General features: G+C 37.4%; 3 non-coding genes across 3 annotated transcripts; all 3 read right to left on the bottom strand.

Annotated features, from left to right (window-relative positions):
* Positions 1 to 9,469: 9,469 nt before the first annotated feature.
* trnaq-cug (transfer RNA glutamine (anticodon CUG)) lies at positions 9,470 to 9,541 on the bottom strand. The gene has a single exon. It is a non-coding gene; the product is annotated as a tRNA-Gln (tRNA).
* A 218-nt stretch (positions 9,542 to 9,759) lies between these two features.
* Positions 9,760 to 9,832, bottom strand: trnar-acg (transfer RNA arginine (anticodon ACG)). Its single transcript has one exon. It is a non-coding gene; the product is annotated as a tRNA-Arg (tRNA).
* A 332-nt stretch (positions 9,833 to 10,164) lies between these two features.
* On the bottom strand, positions 10,165 to 10,236 carry trnaq-uug (transfer RNA glutamine (anticodon UUG)). Its single transcript has one exon. It is a non-coding gene; the product is annotated as a tRNA-Gln (tRNA).
* Positions 10,237 to 10,894: the final 658 nt, after the last annotated feature.

Below are 10,894 nucleotides of genomic sequence, written 5' to 3'. Positions count from 1 at the left end.
CAACACCAGTTAAAGTTTTGGACGCACCTCTTCACAATCAATTTCCAGTTTTCTTTCTTTTTTATGAGTTTCTACATTGTAAATTTAAAGCTACAGTCCGTATTATTTTGTTTCTAAACTGAAACAGAAGCATTTCTGAGTGGAGAAGGGATAAAATATTGTATTTAATGGTACCAGTGTGCAGGAACGATCATCCCTGCTAAGCCTAATATATTCATTCTGAAAAAAAAAAAACTGAGGTGTCTGTTGCTTTTCGTGAAAGTTCTTCTGGCCATGTCACATGTCTTTACGTACTTATGTCACATGTACACATGTTCCTTAAAAGAGGACCCGGCTCAGTTTTACTGAACAAGAGCGGCTGGTGGAGCAATGGAGACTGATTTACTCAAAGTAATAGCAAAGAAACGAAGGAGTGAATTTTCTGACCGAGCTCTCTCTCTCTCTCTCTCTCTCTCTCTCTCTCTCTCTCTCTCTGAATGAACATAACCTGGAATCGGATTCATCCACTCTGAAAGACCGCATCACACCCACCCAGTTTAAAATGATTCTTCCGCATGCTTGGTGCAATTACCCATTCTCACCAGAGAGGGCCCTAAATCCCAAAACTTACGCACATCAGCTTTAATATTAAAGACTATAATAAAGCAATACAGGAACGCATGCAGAATTATTTTGTAAATGAAAAGTGTCAAACAAACCAGAATCTGTTTTATACTTTAGATTCTTCTAAGCGTCTTAAAGGAGTTCCTGGAGGTGCTGAACAATAGTAGCTGCTTTTCCTTCACGCTGTGAAGCTCCAGCTCATCTCAAATCACCTTAAATTACTATCTCAGTTCATCAGGTTTAGATCAGGAGATGGTAGAGGACAAACATCTAATTCCATATGTGTCTCCTAACTGTTTTCATGTTTGTAATATTAATCTACACTGTAAAAACTAAATAAAGAAGTAAAGAAAACATTGAATGTGAAGGTGTGTCCAAACTTTTGACTAGTACTGTATATGAAGGTGTGTATCCCAATGCTTCAATATCTTGAACACATTTTGTCAGTTCTCTAAACTCTTGAGTTTGAGTTTTCTGCATATAACTTTTGAAAAAGTTACACAGAAATGTTTATCTGAATTCTCCGACATCCTTTTTGTCAAAGTATTAATAGAGTGGTGCTGTAGAAGAACCATTTGAGCTGCTTGTACCATGTTAGACTATACAGACTATATTGCCAAAATATTGGCTTGTCTGCATGGCTTTCTGGTGGTAAGGCTTGGATGGAGTTGCTTGACCATCCATATTAATTATTTTATTAGATTTGTATGACTTGTACTTGTATGACTTGTTTTATGTAAAAGTTGGAAAAAACGTGTAAAATGTGTCAAAATGTTTGTAAACTGTCCATATGTACATTATATGAATATTTTTAATATGTTTTAATATATTTTGACTGGTGTTTCCAAACGTTTCCATATGACTGTCTGTGATTACATTGTATTTATATGATTAATTGTATTTATCTTACACTCTTAAAAACAAAAAGTTGCTAATAAGGCTTTACTGGACAATACAAAAAAACAATGCTGTTTTCTAAAAAATGCATTGTTAGTGGAAAGTGCATTGATATAGTGTAAAAGGTTCTACAGTCATCAGTTTAAGGGTTTATCTTCTCATTTTATTAAAACTTCAAGAAGTTTCCACACCCATATCTCCTATACAGCGATGTGATTATAAGCAGAATGTGAACATCCTTTGGGCTGCTTTCAACACTCTCTGCATTATTAATAGATACTACTTCAACTCAGTTAACAACACATAACTCTACATTTGGTCTGTTTTGACCATTAGAAACTCCAGTGTATTATTATGGGATGTTTCAAGGCTATTTGCAGTAGTTGCACTACTGTACTGTCAGTAAACATTTCCACTTTTTTTTTAAACCATATTGTTTTATTATGTAAGTCTTATGGAAAGGTTTTTTTTGTTATTCTGTAGTTTTCTGTAGAATATTGATCCTTCTTGGGAAAAAATAATTGATTTTTAAATTCAGATTCATGTTACTTCCAGCTTAAAGCAGAGGCTGCCTGAACTTCTGTCCCTTTAACTATCTTCTTACTGAAGACATGAACGAGCTGAATGTGCTGATGAGCCTAAAGCCTGAAAGCTTATTGATGAACCTGCTGATGAATGGTGAGTGTTTCAGGTAAAGACAGGTGGAACATGACAACATAATATTAGGCCTGTCATCATTCACATGGGTAATGCTTGTGTGTGCATGTTTCTGTCTTACACATAGCTCTCCAGTTTTGTTTGTAAAAAGTTTTATGACCTTGGAATAACTAAAAAAATGGTTTAAAAAGGAAGTATTAAAATTTTAACAAGCTACTTTTGCATCAGACTTCCCATCCATTAGCTTAGTCTTCTAACACGTTCTGTGTTGTTTGTTACCTTAATTTTTTTAAGTTATTTTTTCACGTTTGCCTTGCACTGATGCTGACCAGCATCACTAAATTGATCAAATGCCACACCACAGGCTGCCAACTGTTAATTTCTGATTAGAATAAAGTTTACTGAATGTTACAAGTAACTTAAAAGTTTTCTGCATGCTCTTTTAATGTTTTAATTAAATATATTTTTTTTAATGCTCTGGCAATGTTGTTGCAACATGACTTGTGTCAGTGTTTTTATTTTACTTTTAACATTTCCATAATGTTAAAATACCTCTAGCTAGGACCGTTGCAAGCCATTATTATTTGACACGTTTTCAGAACAATCCCGGAACATTATTTCTGTAACATTACAGGCTAACCTTTCTGGAACATTTTTAAAACATTGTTGAACAAATGTTCTTATAACATTCTCTATTAGCAGGGTTCATAGTATAATTTGGATTAATAATGTTGAGTTAATGTTTAGTTATTTTTTTTATAAAACTAGTAAACGTTACATTAATAAAACAGGAGGATAAATCATAGTTTTGTAGCTAAAGCTAAAGCTTCAGGGACACTGTATGTTAGAAAATAAGCATGTGTCCTATACTAGTGCAGCTCAAAAAATTTGAATATCATTAAAATGTTACTTTATTTCAATTATTTAGTTTAAAATGTGAAACTTATATATTACATAGATGTATTACACACAGAGTGATCTGTTTTCAGCGTTTATTTCTTTTATTGTTGATGATTATGGCTCACAGCCAATGAAAATCCAAAAATCAGTTTCTCAAAAAATGTGAATATTATATAAGACCAATTGGTACTTTTGGCAGTGTGGGCAGTGTGCCAAGTCCTGCTGGAAAATAAAATCAGCATCTTGCAGAGAGAAGCATGAAGTGCTGTAAGATTTTGTGGGAAAACACTGCACTGACTTTGGACTTGATAACAAAACACAGTGGATCAACACCAGCAGATGACACGTCTCTCCAAACCATCACTGATCATCAGTAATTTTTACATTTCATTTGTAAATTAAGGTAGCAGAGTCTGGAGGAAGAGTGGAGAGACACACAGTCCGAACTGCTTGAGGTCTAGTGTGAAGTTTCCACCAATCAGTGATGGTTTGGAGAGACATGTCATCTGCTGGTGTTGATCCACTGTGTTTTATTATCAAGTCTAAAGTCAGTTCAGTGATTTCCCACAAAATCTTACAGCACTTCATTCCTCCCTCTGCATCTGACAACTTTTTTGGAAATGCAGATTTCATTTTCCAGCAGGACTTGGCATTCTGTCCACACTGCCAAAATACCAATTGGTCTTATATAATATTCTATTTCTCTGAGACGCTGATTTTTGGGTTTTCATTGTCTGTAAGCCATAATCATCAGAAATAAAATAAATAAACGCCTAAAATAGATCACTCTGTGTGCAATACATCTATATAATATATGAGTTTCACATTTAACTTAAACGTATGTATTACTCAAATAAAGTAACTTTTTAATGATATTCTATATTTTTTGAGATGCACATGTACATGATAATGTTTTGTTCTTTCTTTTTTTTATTGACAATATAAAGTGAATGTTTGTTGCTGTTTCATTATATTTTACATGATTGTGATTTTAAATCAATGACGGTATTGATCAAAATTGCCTCAAAATGCCTATGGGCAAATTCTTGCAGATCCCTAACATACAGGCTATAGTGTGTGGTCACATTCAATATGGAGTTAAGCTGGTCTGAAATTGACAGGGACCCCTCAGACACACACACACACACACACACACACACACACACTGCAGTGCACGGGGCTCAGCTCGGCGTCTTCTTGCTGACGGAAGGTATTCAGTCGAGCTGGTGAGAGGGAAAGGGAGGGAGAGAGATGAACGGACTGAAAGAGATGACAGTCCATCACTCTATCTCAATCCCTCCACACTCCCCTGTGACTCCAGCAGCACAGATACTCTCATCTTTTCATAGCTCTCTCTCTCTTTCCTTCCTTCTCTCTCTCTCTTCCCTTCCTTCCTTCTCTCTCTCTCTCTCTCTCTCTCTTTCCTTCTCCCTCTCTCTCCTGTCACTCTTTTCTGCATTCCCCATGGCCCTCTTTTACTCTATTTCTGTACATTATATATATATACACCATATTCTTTTTATTATTTTACCTTCCCTGCTCTCCCCTCCACCTATCCCATCCCCTCCCCTCCCCTCTCCTTACGCACTCGTCTGTTTTCCTCACCCTTTTCTCTAGAAGGATGGTGGATAGTGTGGGCTTGGGATGCAGACGCACGCCGTCCAATGAATTAAACATCAGAGCCGACACCCTGAAAGCCTCACCCAGAGAGTGTCACACCAAAGTGAGCCAGCCATGGTGTGTGTGTCTGTGTCTGTTTGTGATTTTATTTGTGTGTGTGTGTGTGTGTGTCTGTGTCTTTGTGTGTTTGTGATTGTATTTGTGTGTGTGTGTGTGTGTGTGTGTGTGTCTGTGTCTTTGTGTGTTTGTGATTTTATTTGTGTGTGTGTGTGTTTGTGATTTCATTTGTGTGTGTGTGTGTGTGCTGGGCGGCTGATTCAACAGGGACAGGTCAAGCATCCGTTTCTATTCCTGAACTGTAACAGTTAGCAGAACTAGTGTCAGAGGCTCATAGACTATAATGGCTTGTATATGGTGAGTGTGTTTACATACACACCAATATTTATCAACTATACTGTTGATTTAATTCAGCCCTACACCCACAATATGTTGACAGTTTACATCATTGTGTACAATTCATAGCCATAAAAACTCTTAAGTATCTTACAAAAACTGCCTGCCTCACTGGCCAGACACACAACAGACACTTGCAGATACCAATCACACAGTTTATTAGCAAAGAGACTAGGCTTACAAGAGTAGTAAGGGACAGGAAGGGTCAGTATCAGTAAGGCAGCAAATATAAACAACATACCAGAGTGTAGTCAGGCGAAAACCCAGTAAATCCAGGCAAAAGAGGAGCGAAAAATGATTGACAACGGGATAGAGGGGGCAAGGCAAAAATTGGGAGTCATAAACAAACAAAGTCGATAACAAAAGGTAAATGGAAACAATGGAAACACCTTGTAGAAAGCTAGAAAATTAAATTCAATATTCGGCAGGGAACAGAGCAAATTGAGGGGGAATTTATACTAGACAGGCCAGGAGCAAACATTCAGTAACCGGGGGAGCGGGAACGCTGTAGTGTCCAGTGCATGAGTGCAAGCTGGGAAGGGGAGTCCTCAAGTAGTTCGGAGGCCAGAGCAGGCAGACTGACAGAGTCAGGACTGACACTGCCGGTGAAACAAAAGCCCAAAAAGTAAATATTTTTCATGATGCTGGGTTCAAGTTCTAGTGTATGACACACATTTTGTAAGACACCAGATCCACCACAGCCCAATGTTACATTAATTAGATTTATTAGATCTGCTACCAGTGGCCCTACTTATTCTGAACTCAAACTTTGCTGTGCTATTTCAGAAGGACAATGCTCACCCGCATACTGCTGCTATGCCAAGTGTTCCTTGAGGACATAGACACTGGCCAGACCCATCGCCAGACCTATCCCCGATTAAAAATGTGTGGGATTCTATTGAATGTGCTGTCAAAACTTATATATATATATGTATATAGATGGATTATCACAGGACACCATTAGGAAATTCATGCAGAGAATGGCTGGCATATTGTATTACACACTACTTCTATATGTGTAGCTCAGTTAAAATGACTGAGAGTTGCCTATATCAGTTTAAATGTTTAGTAACTTATTGTTCCTGGTAACCTTTGTCTTTCTTCTTAATAACATCAAAATCTGACACTTTCTTTTGGATGCAACTATTTTGCACCCATTTTTTGACCAGTGTATTTTTGACACAAAATAAATTAGTAAATTAATTTCCGTCCTGACTACTGTATTTTTTGCACTATAGGGTGCACCGGACTATAATGCCCACTATTAATGAACGTATATTTTCTGGTCTATTTTTTTATACATAAGGCTCACTGGATTATATGGCACATTTTAGGTGACAATAGTAAGGAACAGGGGTTTCGCCATGTTTCCCTTCTAATTCCCTTCCCTTCAGGTCTTGCTGCTGGGGGCGCCTATGTAAACAAAACTAATTCTTAAAAAAAACTATTTCTTTCAAAGTCTATGAGTGCTGGATGTTAATCTACACAGATTTCCCTTCTGAAAACTGTTTATTTGGGTGAGTGAAGCGCTTCCATTTACATACAGAAAGCTTAGATTTCCAGTATTTTGTCCCGGTTAGCAGCAGCGCTAGCTGCAGTTATCAGCAGCACTAGCCACGGTTAGTGGCGCTTATCGCTGGTAAATGCCCCCCAACAGCCCTACACTGAGGAATCCTGAGTCAGTGGCGCAAAAAGGGGGTATGCAGCGTATGCGATGCATAGGAGCGCTGCACTAGAGGGGGCGCCAAATCGATGCCGGAAAATGATTTGTAGTCTGCATTTTCTGTAAGTTTGTTCATGTATGATAATACACAGGGGCTTTGCCTGGCCTGGGCTTCAGGGGCTTTAGCCCCAAATAAATTTCCAGTAGCCCCGAATCGTTTCGCTCAGCTCAGCTGTATTATTAATGAGGAGACAGGTCACTGGCCGTGTGTGAATGAAAAAACTCTTGACGCGAATCACGGAGCCAGTTCAAGGATAAAGTTCCGCCTCTCTGGAGAAACAGCCAACTTTATATGTTTAACTTGCCCTGATGTACCTGATCAGCCAATAACTGTTTCATTTTCAAATTGTTCTTATTAATTTAGGATTGCAGGGTTATTGTAAGCTATAATTAACGAAAATGTATTTAGCTAACCAGTTAGCTAGAAGCTGGATGTTGTGGATAGCCAGAATTTAGTCCTATACTTAGTTTAAATTAGTTTTTTAGCCCTAAAATTGTTTTCCACCGGATCCAACTGATCAGATAATAAAATAATATAGTTAACTGGGCTGAGCCCCGGATTTTTACATACCTAGGCAACGCCCATGATAACACATATAAAAAAAACTGAAGCATAGCACTAATCAGGCACCCATCCACTCCTTCTCCATCTACCCTCCTGTCACTTCCTCACAAACACAAACACACTTCGTGGCGCACCTGCTGGACAGGTGCTGTATTTACAATATAACGGATCATGTTCAACCTGCCCTGATGTACTTGATCGACTAATAACTATTTCATTTCCAAACTATGTTTATTAATTTAGGATTGCAGGATAAATGTAAGCTATAATGAACAAAAATTCATTTAGCTAAATAGTTATCTAAAAGATATTGTGGATAGCCAGAGTTTAGTAACATTACAGTACTTTATGTTTGTAGTTCAAAGCAGTTTCTTAACCCTGATCACTGCCCTCAAATTGTGTTTTCCAGCGGATTCAACTGATTAGCTGATAAACAGTCATTTATTGAATTTACCTGTTCAAATCCCTTAGCCCCCTATGGAGCCTAAATGAATCATTATGTATATCCAGTAGTGGATTATACACATCATTCCATAAGTCTTTATTAAGTGTATGAAGCAGAGAAAGCTTTAGAATATGCAAAACAGTGGGAATATGCAGACACCTTTCAGACACCTTCCACATCTTTTAGTTTTATTAAAAGCAGTGACAAATACATTTATTATTATTATTATTATTATTATTATTATTATTATTATTTATATTATAACTGTAGAACCTCAACAAAACAAAGATGTGTATGTGTATATTTAATGCCAAAGAAATATAGTTTTTATACTTTTTGTATTGTAATATTATTGTATTGTACCATGTATTAGTTGTGTGTTGGAAGGAAGCAACTGTTTAAAAACACCAACAGCGAAAGTTTGTGGGAAAAATACAGTAAAACCTTGGATTACAAATGTGAATTTATACATCCATATGGTTGGCAAGTAAATTGCACATAATAATCAACTGAGTTTTTTTCCTCCGACTATAACCAAACCATCAAAATCTTGACTGTTCATATGTCACATATAAATATCAATATTATGCAAATATATTTTTTGTCAGGTGACGGACAGTTGTGTTTGTGAAGGAGATACAGGAGGAGAAGCTGGAGGAGGTAGAGAAGGAGAGACAGGTGGAGATGAAGGAGCAAAGACTAGAGGTGTGTGTGTTTGTTTGAAGGAGGAGGTTATGCTTAATCAGTGTATTTGGGTTTATAGACAAATATCTTCACTTATTCTCTTCACATTTTCCATTGTGTACATATAAAAAATTAAATGTTATAATTATAAATAAGAAGGAGAGACAGGTGGAGGCATGTGATTGGCTCTTTTGCCCGGCTGTTGTTAGGAGTAGTTAGGATTGTGGTAGAATTTGTTAGGACTTTGGGCTATGGAGCCGTGCAGGTTTACCTCGAGCTAGCTAACTGAGGCTCCAGCGAGGATCGAACTCGCGACCTCTCGAGAAACATAAAATAATAACATAATACCATTAATAAACTAAAATTAAGCTAATTAAATTATGTTAACATAATACTATACGTTATATGTGCTGGTTAATATCTGCTAATGCGTGGCCTCAGAAGCCTAATTAGGTCCCACCGAGATTCGAACTCAAACAAAGTTGTAGAAAAGAGCTGATCTCCCTCTCCTAAATATACAGAAAATATGCTTGGTCCCTGCTCTCCTTAATTATCGCTCATTAGTATAGTCCTGATAGGTGTGGCCTAGGGAGCATAAGTAGGTTCCACCGAGATTCGAACTCCTGGATTCAGAGTCCAGAGTGCTAACCATTACACCATGGAACCAGATGGAAGACCTTATTGTTCAGCTATTATTATGCTGAATATAAACTATGATTATATCTTATTCATCAAACAGAAACCTTGTGTCACAGAGAGAAACCCTCATTTTACCCTCATTGAAAGAAAAATATTTAAATAATATTTAATCACTTTAGAAAAAATAAAAATAAAAACTTGTAAATTAATATCTATATTATATACATATAAGCAAACTGAGGCTTCAGCGAGTCCTGATAGGTGTGGCCTAGGGAGCATAAGTAGGTTCCACCGAGATTCGAACTCGGATTGCTGGATTCAGAGTCCAGAGTGCTAACCATTACACCATGGAACCAGACGGAAGACCTTAGTGGTCTGCTGGTCTATTATTATGCTGAATATAAACTATGATTATATCTTATTCATCAAACAGAAACCTTGTGTCACAGAGAGAAACCCTCATTTTGCCCTCATTGAAAGAAAAAATATTTAAATAATATTTAATCATTTTAGAAAAAATAAAAATAAAAACTTGTAAATTAATAAACATATTATATACATATAAGCAAACTGAGGCTTCAGCGAGATTCGAACTCGCGACCTAAGGCTCCGTAAACCATCGCTCTGACCACTGAGCTATGAAGCCATGTACCTTAACTGCACAGCTAACGCTATTTAAACTTTGTTGTAAAGGCAACAAAAAACATAATTTAAAATGTTAAAGTAAGGATCAGAAACATAAAATAATAACATAATACCATTAATCAACTAAAATTAACCTCTTAACACGCCCTGGCCCGCCGGCGGGCCAAAAATTTATGAAAAATAATATCTGGCTGTGTTTATAAATAGTTATGACCAATTATAGGCTCAAGGCTAGCAAACTGTGACTCCAGCTAATTAAATTATGTTAACATAATATTACATGCTATATCTGCTGGTTAATATCTGCTAATGCGTGGCCTAAAATGCCTAATTAGGTCCCACCGAGATTCGAACTCGGATCGCTGGATTCAAAGTCCAGAGTGCTTACCATTACACCATGGGACCGACAATCTCGCGTCGTTTTGCTTTGTTTAAAAAATTTCTTTAGATGAGAGCGATGACGTCATCAGGCCAGCGAGCGTGAGCGAGCGCCATCTATGTAATGCTGCAGACCGGAGCCCCAGTGGGCGTGGCTAAAGGGCTGAGCATGTGTCAATCATTTTCGACTGCAGCCAATCAGATACTACACTTTCGTTGTCAATCACTTTTTATTAAGCCAATCCTCAGACAGACCAAGCTGTCCATCATTTTTTACTGCAGCCAATCACCTTAACAGATCTGTCAAAAGAAGGCGGAAACTGCATTGCTACCGGTTAAACGTAGCGCGATTTAAGCTTCTAAACAGCGGTGAAGCTGAATGTGTATAAGTGTTTTACAAAATACTATATTAACAGTTTAAAAACATGTATGTGCTACTGTAGTTAGTCCTGCCTATATGCCGCTCTTAAACAGAAGTAACTGAATGAAAACGTTAGAAAAGCTCTGACTTTAGATATTTTTAAATCAAAGATTAAAATACTCGCCCCCGCCCCCCACCGCCTCACTGGGGAGGATTTTTGAGGGTTTTTGAGATCTTGCACCGGATTTCAGCGCTGATGATAAAACATATCTGGAGATATGGCGATTTTTCCAAAAGAAAGGTAACTGAACCATGTAAACTGTG

The sequence above is a fragment of the Astyanax mexicanus genome, chromosome 3, assembly GCF_023375975.1.
Source record: "Astyanax mexicanus isolate ESR-SI-001 chromosome 3, AstMex3_surface, whole genome shotgun sequence".
Taxonomy (NCBI): Eukaryota; Metazoa; Chordata; class Actinopteri; order Characiformes; family Acestrorhamphidae; genus Astyanax; species Astyanax mexicanus.
This window is presented reverse-complemented; position numbering and strand designations above follow the sequence as displayed.